Source organism: Strigops habroptila, chromosome 5, assembly GCF_004027225.2.
Source record: "Strigops habroptila isolate Jane chromosome 5, bStrHab1.2.pri, whole genome shotgun sequence".
Lineage (NCBI taxonomy): Eukaryota > Metazoa > Chordata > Aves > Psittaciformes > Psittacidae > Strigops > Strigops habroptila.
Window position 1 is genome coordinate 48,227,077 of NC_044281.2, and position 12,626 is coordinate 48,239,702.

The 12,626-nt window shown below is 41.9% G+C and overlaps 1 protein-coding gene and 1 long non-coding RNA gene across 4 annotated transcripts in view; one reads left to right on the forward strand and one right to left on the reverse strand.

Annotated features, from left to right (window-relative positions):
* SPOPL (speckle type BTB/POZ protein like) overlaps positions 1-11,327 on the reverse strand; it is a 38,321-nt gene extending 26,994 nt beyond the window's left edge. For 2 of the 3 annotated variants that reach the window (XR_003991494.1, XM_030486813.1), the window contains exon 1: positions 11,074-11,327. The gene's annotated coding sequence lies outside the window, so the exon portion shown is untranslated. The remainder of the gene's footprint in view (positions 1-11,073) is intronic. The other variant, XM_032919946.1, reaches the window with a different exon arrangement.
* On the forward strand, positions 10,407-12,072 carry LOC115608245. The gene is made up of 2 exons (XR_003991495.1): positions 10,407-10,747; positions 11,714-12,072. It is a non-coding gene; the product is annotated as an uncharacterized LOC115608245 (long non-coding RNA).
* The last annotated feature ends 554 nt before the right edge of the window (positions 12,073-12,626 follow it).

Here is a 12,626-nt window from a genome sequence, read left to right on the forward strand (position 1 = left end):
CTGATTATACTTACAAAAACTCAAGATTTCTACTAGTAAGTAGGCAAAAAAATCTGAAATTTGTAAAAGATAGGACTGTTTCTTCGTTAACATGATTTGCATGTCTTCACAACTGATCTTTTTGAAAGAGTTGCTGCATATTTCCTATAGCTAATGATTAAACTAAATTTTCTGCTGTATTATATACAACAAAAATACAAACGTTTGAAAGGTCTATTAAGCTTAGGCAGTTTCCTAATTTCATAGAATCATAGAATGGTTTGGGCTGGAAGGGACCTTAAAGATCATCTAGTTCCAACCCTCCCACCGATTTGTTCAGCATTATCATTTGCTTCTCTGAAAACATACTCAAGATATACTTAGAAAATATAAATAGTATGTTTGGTATTTACTGAATTTAATCCCTATCTATCACTGCAACATTTAAAAGTATTACTAATACTTCAACAATTGCAGTTATGTATATCCACCCCCTAAGACAGAAAACATATAGGTCAAGGATATACTACATTCAGTACTTGTAGTACTTCTAACTTCTAAAAAGTTTCCTTTTTAGGGCAAGCAGAAGGGAACAGCAGTTGGGTTATGCACAGGAAAGCCCTAACTGAAGAAGTGAGACATCTGTAACAGTTAAAAGGAAGAGTTTGGGGGTTTTTTTTAGAATATACTATTAAAAAATGCTTATCCAAGTATGTTTGCTCTTGAATCACACAATAACAACCAAGTTTGTACAAACCTAACCCAGGTTTGGGGGCTTAAATCGTACGCTCTGGCTGCTCCTATGTGCTTCACACTGAAGATCTCACTCTTGCCAGCCCCCAGCTCTGCTGGAAGCTATTGCCCAGCCAGGAGAAACACACACACTTCAGCACCCACACCACCAGCCAATTCATAACCCTCTCCACAGTTCTCCAGTGAGAAAACACACTACCCTGGATGGGACTGTGACAGCTGAGAAACTACATATCCATCCCCTGTCACCCCTGCTCCAGGGACAGTAAACTCCAACAGAGATAGGGCAGGCAGCTGGGGTCAGAGACATCTTAAAATAGCTGCAATTAAGACTCCAGAATTTAAAAGCACATCCTCAAGGGGGTTCCAGCAGAAGAGCCCCAGCAAAGAAAAGCCAGGCAAAACCCAGCACATGTGAAATGCCCAACTTTTCAGGAATATGGTGGTGTAGCTATAACTAATAACACTGAAGTCAGCAGTTCAATATTAGCAAGATTATACTATTAGTTGTAAAAACTGTCAAGCTGAGCACATGCAATTTTCAGGCTTTGCTCTTAATCTTCTTTCCTATCCCAAGCCTTTGAAAAATATAGTTGAATTTTACCTCAGCTGAGAGAAAACATAGTGCCCAGCAGAGACTGAACTATAAATGTCCAGTTTACATCAGCCAATAATATCCCTGAGAATTAGCCTTGCATTATTGTTCTGTATTATAGGAAACCCATTGCACCCCTTATTAGATAGCCTAGACCATTCCCTATGGGAGTCATCCATGCATTTCCCTGAAGAAATGCAATATTATTTCTTACAGCATATTTCAATTTCATTGACCAGTCTAGTTTTATGGGACCCCAAAAGATGGGTATTTCCACCACGACTCCACTTGGAAAACTATTCTGCTCAAATAATCTACTGTTGTTTGGGGTTTTTCCTCGTATACAGCCAAAGTGATCTTTTCCCACCCTTTGTTTTACTCCATTACTCTTACGCAACCAAATCACTGGCACGTGAAAGTATATTAAGCGAAGACATTTCTTCCCTAAATACTTCAGTTACACACAATTAAGAGTTCACCAACTTGAAAATGCTAATCTTGGCTTTCAATTTTGCACGTGAACCAAGTATCTGTATTAGCCAACAGAAAGTTGACTTCAAATTGTAATAAAAATTATCTTTCTCCAGCAGATTGAGTTAGTTTGGGGTGGTTTGTTTTGGTTTTCCTTTCTTTTTAAATTCCCAAGATTTGTGAAAACCACTGGACTACACTCTCTGGAGACAGATGCTTTCATTTGCTGCAGAGAAGTTGTAAAGAGCCACAGCAGCATAATGCTCTCCTCATTAACCTCTGCAGATGGTTATCACCTGGAAAGTCCACACTGAAATGGTACAACTGCTTTCAGCAGCCAAAAGCGCACAGATGTTATCAGGAGGGCTTTGGATAATTCATTTCTTGCAGTGTTACCTATCACGGCAAAGAGTGGACACATTTGTGCACAGAGCTGCACCTTTGTGGTAAGTTTGTGAGAAGTACAGTTCAAACAGCTCATCATCTTATGCCTTGTACCAGACCAGTCACAAAGTGTATTACACTGTGCAAAAAACAACTGATACTTCTAAGCTGGAAAATTGAGGGGAAAAAAAAAAACCCTATGCATGATCTCCAAACCCCAAAACTCAATTCTGCCAGAGGACTAAACTGCATTTGATGCTAGTTCACCCAAATAGTCTTGAAATTGAACTAATTTCAATGGACTGAGTATTAAATGTCATCCTCAACAGCTGATCAGACAACATCATAGGAAAGACAGGTAGATCAAGAGGTAGAGCTGCACTTGCTTTGGTGAATATTACCTACGAATCTCTGAAAGCATAGCTATATGAAAACCTGACAAAAGCCATCAAGGCAAGCAAAACTTGACTTGCAGTCTCGGACTGCAGCTAAAGAGGTTCACACCCAGAAAAGTGAAAAAGAAAATCCTAAAAGTTCATAGAATACCTTGAGCTGGAAGGGACCCATAAAGGATCACTGAATCCAGCTCCCAACTTCAGTCCAATAAAGACTGGTTTCTGAAGTTCAAAGACACACAATTTCTCCTATTTTTTCAAAAAACACTGAGATTGTTTTGCTTATACTTTTGGATTTAAAAACAATTGCAAAATAATTTGCTTAAGATACCGTTTTCCACAACAAAAGCAATTCAAACCTCTTAAGACAGACCAGCTGATCAAACTCAGGAGCTGTAAACTTTTAAAATTATAGATTAGAAAGAGTAAGTCCCAAGACCAAAAGTAGTATTTACATTTTTTCCATGCAAATGTTACTTCTTTGAAATTCGTTTGAGCATTAAAAGATTTCAATAGCTTTCAACTTTCACAGAACCATTTAATGCTTCACAAGACTATTCAGCAATAACCACTTCTTGCTTTGCAACACCTCAGCCCTTCTCCAGCTGCTGAGGTGGCAGAACTCACTGCTCTATTTGCAACCTCCGACTGCTTACCCAGGATGAGAGGGAAAGGGAGCAGGGGATGGTGCAGGTTACTCTACATCAGGCTCCCCTGCTACAGATCTTTCTCCAAAAGGCTAACGCACATCACCTACTCACTTAACAAAACTTGTGCAAACTCTCTGAAGATTAAAACTCAGGCCTAAGACTATATTCAAAGCAACAGGAAAAATGCTGCCTTGCAAAAACCCCTAGTTACCAAAGCATGAATGCGTAAAATCTTAACTCACACCTTGTTGAACAGGCTGTTTACTCACATTCCCCTGCTCCCCAGCACAGTCTCCTTATGCCATCAGTTTGTTCCTCTGCAGGCAATGTCTAATTAAGTTTAAAAACAACAATAAGGCAAACAGGCTGGCACAGGGCTGTCAGAGTGGCCTGGCTAGTCTGGGCACAGTTAAGATTTCAGTTTGACAAAAGCAACAGGCTTGATAAAAACGCAGTAAGTTCTATCACACCAAACTCTTTTCATAAGCTGCTTCAGCTGTCTTTGAGAGGCTCTTGCTGGCAACATACTCCACAAACCACCACACCGTGAACTACTACTGCAAGTAGCTGTCTTATTACCAGGAGCTGTGGTTCCAGAAATTTTGCTGCACAGGCTGCAGCTCACCAAGGCCATCACCCACTGACATCTATGCTCAAATAAGCCTAACATCCCTCCTCGCTTTACTGATGCCCTAGCACAGTGGGGCTTGCAAAGTCCTCCATTGGCTATGGCAAGTAAATAATTTTGTTTTGTCTTCAGTGCCGTCAAACAAGGCAGACCAAAAGCAGATGCAAGTCTTCTGTTTCTTGCCTCCCTTCAGGAGGCACAATCCCACTGTGAATCATCCTGACAAGGATCCAGTTCAGTCACAGAATACTGCTTTCACCAAAAAAAAAAAAAACAAAAAAAACAAAAAAAACCAAAAAAAAAAAACTTAAAAATGCAATTTAATATCAGGAAATCAAAAAGTCAGCTAACACCAAGCAATAAGCCCATCTTTACAAGTGACTCTGGAAATCTCTGTGAAACCTTAGACACTATAATTTATTAGTTACCCAGAATAACATTTGATGATTCTACTGCCATGTACTTTTTCCTCTCACCACTCAGTGAGTAGAGTCTCATAACTGCTGGAGGGGATAGCACATTTCCAAAAAACTGGTATTTAAATTATTAAAAATGATGCCTGGCCTGTAAAACAATATTTCAAACAACTGATCACAGAATAAAGGTCGATTTTCCTTGATAATCTTATCAATACAACTAATCATAGCAACTACGGATATAAAGTTTACCATATACAAATTTTAATCAGGCTACTGCCTATGCAAGCTTTTCTTCCACTTCTACTTGTATTATGCTTTCCTCCCACTGTTAACCCTCTCCCCCTCTTTTTTCTTTTTTTAAGAGAACAACCACACTTTAGGGAAACATCACTGATAAGCAATGCAGGAACTCCCCTAATCAGAAGCCTCTCATAGGATGTAATAGTATTAACGCAAACCTTCCAGATGTATTTACTGCATTTATTTTTTTTCCCCTCAGATCAACCACCTGCCTAGTGCATTTTGCAAATCTTGCAAAAAATGTCTTTACGCAAACTTCTTCAGTATAAGAAGCTTCAGTTTCTTATAAATCGTATCACCCACTGCAACACAAACATTCTTCAGCTGCCATTTTAAATTTTAAAAGTTTGTTTGCTACATGCACAGAGGTAACAAGCAAAATATACCTTGACATATTCTGCAGAGAGATCAAAAACACATCGATGCTGGATTTTATACATTCTATTCCTCTGAAACCACCACACACAGTACCAGACCTAAGAGTAAGATCACACCAACTTCAACACTCAATACAGCAATGGATTATATTAACCTACAATTACCCAAAGCAGCAAGGGATTTTAAACAATTTGATTTCTAGTGTAACATTTCCAGAACTGTAGTAGTACGACTCATGTCTTTAAATGAGTTCATACAAAGCAGAACTTTCCAAATGCATCAAAAAAAAAAAAACCCAAAACAAACCCACTTACAATAGGTATGCATGCAAACTGCTGCAATTAATTTTACACACACCACAAACACAACACATTAGTTGACATGACTGTATTCTGTCCTCTGTTACAAGAGCAGTTACTTGATTTCATAAGTAAATATCAGTGTGACCACTGGTACATGTGATGCTTATAGAAAGGAGTTAAAGTTTAATATTTTCATGATATACTGCTCCATCGCAGCAGCTGAAGCAAACTATATTAAGCACTTGTTATCTAAATTTGTTACAAAATAGTTCTGATTTTATCTTCAAGAGTTTCGATTACAAACAAGAGGCTCTGAAATTAAACTCTGTTAACAAGTTTCCATCTGATTTAAAATTTATGAAAAAATGCCATCAAAGAGCGCTGTTTTGTTGCTGAGGTAATGTCTACAGATTAAGTAATTCAGAGCCCACTGTGTTAGATGCCTCACACAGTAAACAAGTGCCTCTTCTAAGGAATGTTAAGAAATTATTAGCTAGCTAATCTGGATCATTAGATTAATACATTAAGCAATCAAAGCAACAAATTACTTATATTTAGATTTTATTTCAACTTAAACCAGTGATTTTTTTTTCCACTTAATCTCTGTATATTGAAAATGGCTGTCCTTCACAGGCTACAGGCCATGCTGATGGAGAAAACAGACCCATCAATTAGAAACTGAATATGAATAAAGAAAGCCAGGAAAATGAAAACTTTTTGGACAAGCAGTTTTCCAAAGAAGTCATCAGCAGGGAACACAGAACTAGAAAGTATGACACCAGAGGAGAAACTTATACCAGCTATTCCTCAGGCCAGAGTGAGTTCGGCACCTAGACGCAATTTCAGCTTTTCAGGAAGCAACAACTGATGCAACTAACCTCAAACTCTTCTAAAGGCACACAAGCCTAATTAATTTTCCAAGCATTTAATACACAAGTAAACAAGTCATTTGAAACAAATCAAGTGCAAGTCATCACTGCCCCCCCTTCATCTCCATTCGTAACCTTACTTATGAATTGATTTTGCAAGTGACTTGACCAACTGGTAAGTGGGCTCTTGGGCGGGGATAAACATTAAAGGAGCAACAAGGAAGAAGGCCGAAATAAACCTTGCCTCCCAAGTTTCACCCAGTAGATCTCCACTGCACAACAGAGACAGGTATAACAATAAGAGGTTCCCACCCCATGAACTTTGGAAGTTTCCCAACTGCTGGAGACATTTATTCCATAAGCAGCAACACTGCTTATGCCAAGAGCTTCTCCCTGGCACACAATCACTTTTTCTTTCTACAAAGCAGCCAGTTAAATTACATCAAATGATAATTCACCTTTGAACTGCTTAAGAAGTCAAGCCACAATATAGTGCAAAGAGCAAATGTCACACGGACGAACACAGGCCGAACTGACACAGACTGTTCACTACTCAATTGACAAAGTACCACTAATTAAAGGCTCAACAGCTGCCTATTCTAAAGCAATCCTACAGCAAGAGTACAATCAAAGTAGAGCTTCAAATAATGCATATCAACTAAGCGAGCTGAGATCTGAACTTAAATTAAAAAAAAATTATCTCAAAAAACACCCTCATAGACACACAAGAAGCAAATCACCATCTTAAAAGTGCTCACAAAACTCACCAGCTTCATTCCATACATTTAGCAATTAAATCAAGGGAAAGCACACTTAGACACTTTTAATGCTTAAGAAGAAAAAAAGTTACAAATACACGACACAGCAGCCTCTTTTATAGATGTGAGAACGCAACACAGAAATCCTTCTCTCCTTTTACCTAGCATTCCACATTACATGACAAAAAAAGTCCACTTTGAAATCATTTAGTCCATCTTTAATCCCTGAATAAGTAGCATGGGAAAGAAAGCAGCTTTCATGAAAGCAACTGTCAAATTCTGGAAATAATGTATTACATTTGTTTTATGCCACCTATTGTGGACGATTTCCACAGAAAGAAAAAGTCAAGTAACCAATGAAAAGTGGCAAGTGTGACACTTCTCACAAAAAAATCAAATGATAAATGGCTTACAGGAGATACAAGGCAGCATCAAGGATAAGTAATCTAATTCAGGGAATTTGTACATGTGAGGTCTCTAGATTATTCCATACCAACGAGTTTCTGAATCAGCTGAAAGACTTTCCACTTTCCACTACGTTTCCTAAATGCTATATGCAAACAACATTGACAGATACATGTCTGCTTGCAAAGCAATTCCTTGTAAAAAACAGAAAACAAAACAAAAAAACCCCTTTACAGCTGATACAGAATCATTTTAAACCAGGTTAACACACCCACATCAGTAAGCTATTAAACTCAGGTAAAACGGAACCAGGAGACTTGAGTGTTTTTTCTGTTTAACCGCACTCAAACACTGAACTTCTGCCAAAGTTTAGCCCCACCAAAGTTGAACAGCTAAAACATTGCCAAGGTTTGAAACTTTTACACAAAACAATACACATTCTATAATGTAGTAGACACACTACTTAAGAAACCCACTGAACTAGGGTGACCACCTTCTCTCAGTAACAACTACTACAATATCTACATTGCACTATGTAAGTACCTCCACCCCTCACACAGTTGCAACAATTCTTTCCTAAGTACAAAGCACAAACTGAAGAAGACATCCTACTGTCCATTTGAAAGGACGGTACCAGTGGCAGCCCTTTTGATTTGGGTGGAACAAGAAGAAATTAAAAAAAGGTGTCGTGAGGACATAAACTGGGAAGTTTCTCAAGAAATCAAAGCAAGGAAGAAGCCTCTTCTGAATATGCACGCATTTTGCGGAGAGAGGAAAAGGAATCATGAGCCAAGGTATGAAAGCCTCTTGCAGAGCACATCTCTGGCGTGATGGAGCAGGCATTAGACAACCCCTGACGCAAAGTCCTTCTGTTTTATCCCAAAAATACAGGGCTCAGGACATATACAACAAAACACAGAGCCCATCTGGCTACCAAAATGCTCTTTCTCCTCAGTTCAGTGACCTCTGCAGAGTTAGGAGAGGGCCCCTTCAGCTTCACTGTACTAGTAGACTTCTGAAGCTACGCAATTCACAGAAGTTAATATAATATCAGCACAACAGTTGACCGAGTGACAGCCAATGCAATGGAGATGGTTAAGGAAGAGCTACCTGTCAGCAAAGTCCACAGTGTCCACAGTGAAGGAAGGCCTAAATAAGGTGGGAAGGGAAGAATGCTGACACTTCTCTATGTCTTCGTGTTTCGATCCAGGGTGCAGTATTTTAAAGATGGCATTATTTTATGATTACAAGTTTTAGGTTACTGCTTTTTATGAGTGTAACAATCTCATGTACATGTCCTTGCTCTTAACTGCATTTTACTAAATACACAGGAAGCAGACAGGACAGCATGTTGTAGACTGCTTTTTACAAAGAGACAGAAATGCCTACAAGCAGCCTATGAACCTGTCACAAAAATTGTGACAAAAAATACCACAAATATCCACTTGTCCTCAACAGAAGGAAAAACAAACAAAAAACTAAACCAATCAACCAAACCGGGATGGGGTAGTTTTGGCAAGACTGTCCTGGTTTTCATTATATCATGACAAAGACACACAGAAGCCTACTTTTGAGTATACCCCAGAACCAGGTAACACATTCAATATTTCTATCTGCAGTCATTTCTACAGGAGCATAAGATGTAAAGAGAACATAAGATAGAGATGTGAAGAGACTGTGTATGAAACAGTGGGAAAACAACAAATGCAGATAAAAAAGAAGGAAGGGTAAATAAAAAGATAAGTCAATGAGATCCACATGCAAGTTGTAACCACACTACCTATTGCTGTCCTCAGCTATTTCTTTTCCATTTTAACTTCGGCTGTTAATATCAACTGGTTTCCTTATCTTTCCTGTATATTTGTGTTTGATGCTTTCAAAGGCCCCAAAAATAACAGATAAAAACAACATATAGAAAAAAAGGGAGATAAAAAAAAAAAGTCATTTTCTAATACGCTATTTCAACTGAATATCCAAGAACTGTAAACTATACACACTGACAGCTGAAATTGGTGATTAGGCCAGAAAAACACTGGTGGCTTTTCAAATCCATTTTATATTTGTCTATAGCGTATTGAAGTTTTTAATAGCAACAAGTAGCTCACAACGCCTATGCAAGTTCAGAATGTAATGTTTTATTTACACTGACAGTTTAAAAGCAGACTGCAAAGTACCGAAGTTAAAAGTTTGGCAGAAAGCTGTTTCAAGGCAATATAACACCAAGGATATTTCTGGATATTTAAAATCTCAGGTTTCCAGAAGAGAGTTAAAAGTAGTTTCTGGTGATGTACCAAAGTCTGCCATGTTTGCAGCTTTATATATGAGACATATTGTTTAGAAATTATTTTCCCTTTCCTGAGCAAACATCCACTTACAGAGTGGGGAGAAATACTGTGCTGTAGACACACACTGGAAATCCTTCACAAACATTTGTTTGTGTTCGTCATACATCCCAGAAGGCCCAGATAGAGAAGACAGGTAAAACACTTTCAGAAGTGACAGTGACTGCTAAGTGTCTCTCTAAAACAGGCTTTTTACTTCCAGAAATAACAAAGTTTATACTAAAAAAAAAAACCCCAAACAAAAAAAAACCCACCAAAAAAAAAAAAAAACTCAACAAAAAACCACAACCCTGAAAAAGGGAACAAAACCTTTTTCTTAACAGTTAAACAAATGCCTTGGCCATCATACAAATGGCTCAGCTTCAGCACCACCGTGGTACAAATTCCTCTAACCATATGGGAAATCTATCAAAATAATGCATTCTGCAGAACTGATAAGAAAAAGGAATGACCCAGCTTGACTCTCACAGATTGTTCTTCCCGGCAGGAGGTTAGAAACAATCCTTTTTGTTCAAATACTATTTTTATAACTCTCAACACCATTTTACAAAGCAAGCTAAGAATACCTTCACAAAGCAAAGCTACGTTTTAAAATTAGCTGTTGATTTTAGTATATTGCAATTAAACAATCGTGAACTCATCAATAGGGATCACGTTGCTTTCTTTGTTTTACCTTTTTCCATTCTGTATGTTCCTTCTCAACTACTGCTCTCAAAAAGCCTTATGATGCAAATTCACCAGACTCCAGTGAATTTCGGTAGATGACATCATCAGGTGAAAACCACTATTAGTCAATGCCGTTTCCTGACCACGCATAAAATGGTGCAGGCAGCACAGATGAATCAAACACGAGCTCTTAAAACATTATTCACTTGCTGCTACAGCGTCCCCAAAAGTTTGCCGCGGCCCAAAGAAGAGAACTAAACTCCCTATTCTATTTTTTTCCCCCCCAGGATGTGAACTTTCCCAGAACAAACTGCAGTTTAGGATAACAACAAGAGCGTACACAGAAAGTAAGATATTGCAGCCAGTTTCGCACGAAGGCCTCCCGCACCGTGCAGCCGAAAGCACTCATGCCAGGGCCTGCAGGAGCCCATTACGAAGCGCGTCCTGCCCAAGGTATGGATTACATACGTGGAAGCAACACCAGTCCCCGGCCTCCGCTGTGCGTGCGGGCCGGGCCGAGGTGGCTTCGCCACCGCGAAGGCGAGGCGCTGAGGGCGAGCGGGAGCAGTACCCTCGGCTCCCCATCAACACCCCGGGTCCCCCTCACGGGAAGGGCCCTGCAAGGTCGCTGCTCCGGGCAGGGGGACCCGGGCCCGCCCCGCCGGCACGGCGATGGGCAGGGGAGAGCGCAACAAAGGCCTCCCCGCACACGCAACCCACCAGTCAGCAGCGCTCCCCTGCCGTTTCTCCCCACCCCCCGACCCGGGGTGGGTACGTACCGGAGCGCGGCGCTGGCTGGGCGGCGCGGCGGGTCTCATACTGCCGGGGCGGGGGGGAAAGGTGTGACGGTCACCGGCGCCCGGCGGGAGGCGGAAGCGGCGAGGCCGGGCGGCGGCGGAGCCGCATCGCTGCCCGCGCCAAGACCCGCTGCCGCCCCTCTCCCTCGCTCTGTACCTCGCGGCTGCCGTACGGCCGCGGGGCCTCCGCCGCTCCTCCTGCTGCCGCCGCCGCCGCCGCACTTCCGGGCACGGAGGCGTCACGCCGCCGCACGCCGCGCCGCTTCCATCCGGGCCCTCGCGCGCGGCCCCGCCCCCCCTCTCGCGGCGCCCGGGGCGGTGCGCGCGGGCTCGGAGGGTGTGGGGGCGGGTGTCGGTGCGGCGGGGGCGGGCCCTCACCGCGTGCCGCTGTGTGGGGAGTGGGGCGCGCGGGTGGTGTCGGGGCGCGCCGGCAGGGCTGCGGGAGAGCAGGAGGCGAGGCGGTGCTCGGGGGGGGCTCAGGGCCTTGTGGTGTGAGCTTGCGGTGGCGTCGGGAGTGCTCCCCCGGAGCAAGTGCTCGGTGATCACCCCCGTGACCAGCCGGCTCACGCTGCGGGGCGGAGTCGGGGCTTCTGAGGACTTCTTATTTATCTGTGTGTTTCAGATGCAGTTGACGTGAAAGTGACATTCGTGAGCGCCATCCTTCTACCAGGTATCAGGACCTGACAAAAACCAGCCCTCCGTAACTGCTCCGCCACTTACAGTGCTGATGTTGGGTTCTCAGCACCTTACCTGGTGCACACATCTGCTCTGCGCTCCTTGCTGGCACAGGCGTGGGCCTCGAGCCCTTCACTCCACAGCTCCCGGACTGGGGCGCTTCTGTTCCCTCCCACATGTGTTCACTACCCACCAGTTTTGAGAGTTGTCGGTCAGATCTGTTTCTCTTAAGTGGAATGAATTTCCCTAAATCATTGACGTATCTTCCTAGTTGCTTCTGAAAATAAATGATAATTGTAAGTTCCATATACAGTACTGCAGACTTCTGTGTGGAGGGTTGGAAATAAGCCATACATTTTGTTTCTCTAAGGGCCAGGACTCGAAGGAAAATACCATCTATGGAGACAATTAAGACTCAGTGACACCCTAATTGCATCCCTTGAGAATGAGCTCTAAGAATACATATACACAGTGTTGTTCTGCATAAAGATACCCAAGCTACCAGGATCTCAAAATCAATACAACTGCATTAGTGAGGCACAGAGCCCTGGATAATTCATCCTGCAAAGGAAAAATGAACTGACAGGACCATACTGCTTTTGGTGTTACTGGTTCATGCAGAACTATTTCAGGAACTTGTCCAGCATTGCGCTGTATTTCCAGATGGCTCAGCGTTTTTTGTTTGGAGTCTTTCATCCCAGTTCTTGTACGAAATAGCATTACAGACACAATCAGGACCTACTTCATATAGCTGAACAGGGTGCTTGGGGGAGGACCAGGCTATTACCTTTTGTATGGCCCATTACTTAGAAGAAATCACAGTATACCTTTGTTGGTTGTATGAGACACATGTAGAACAC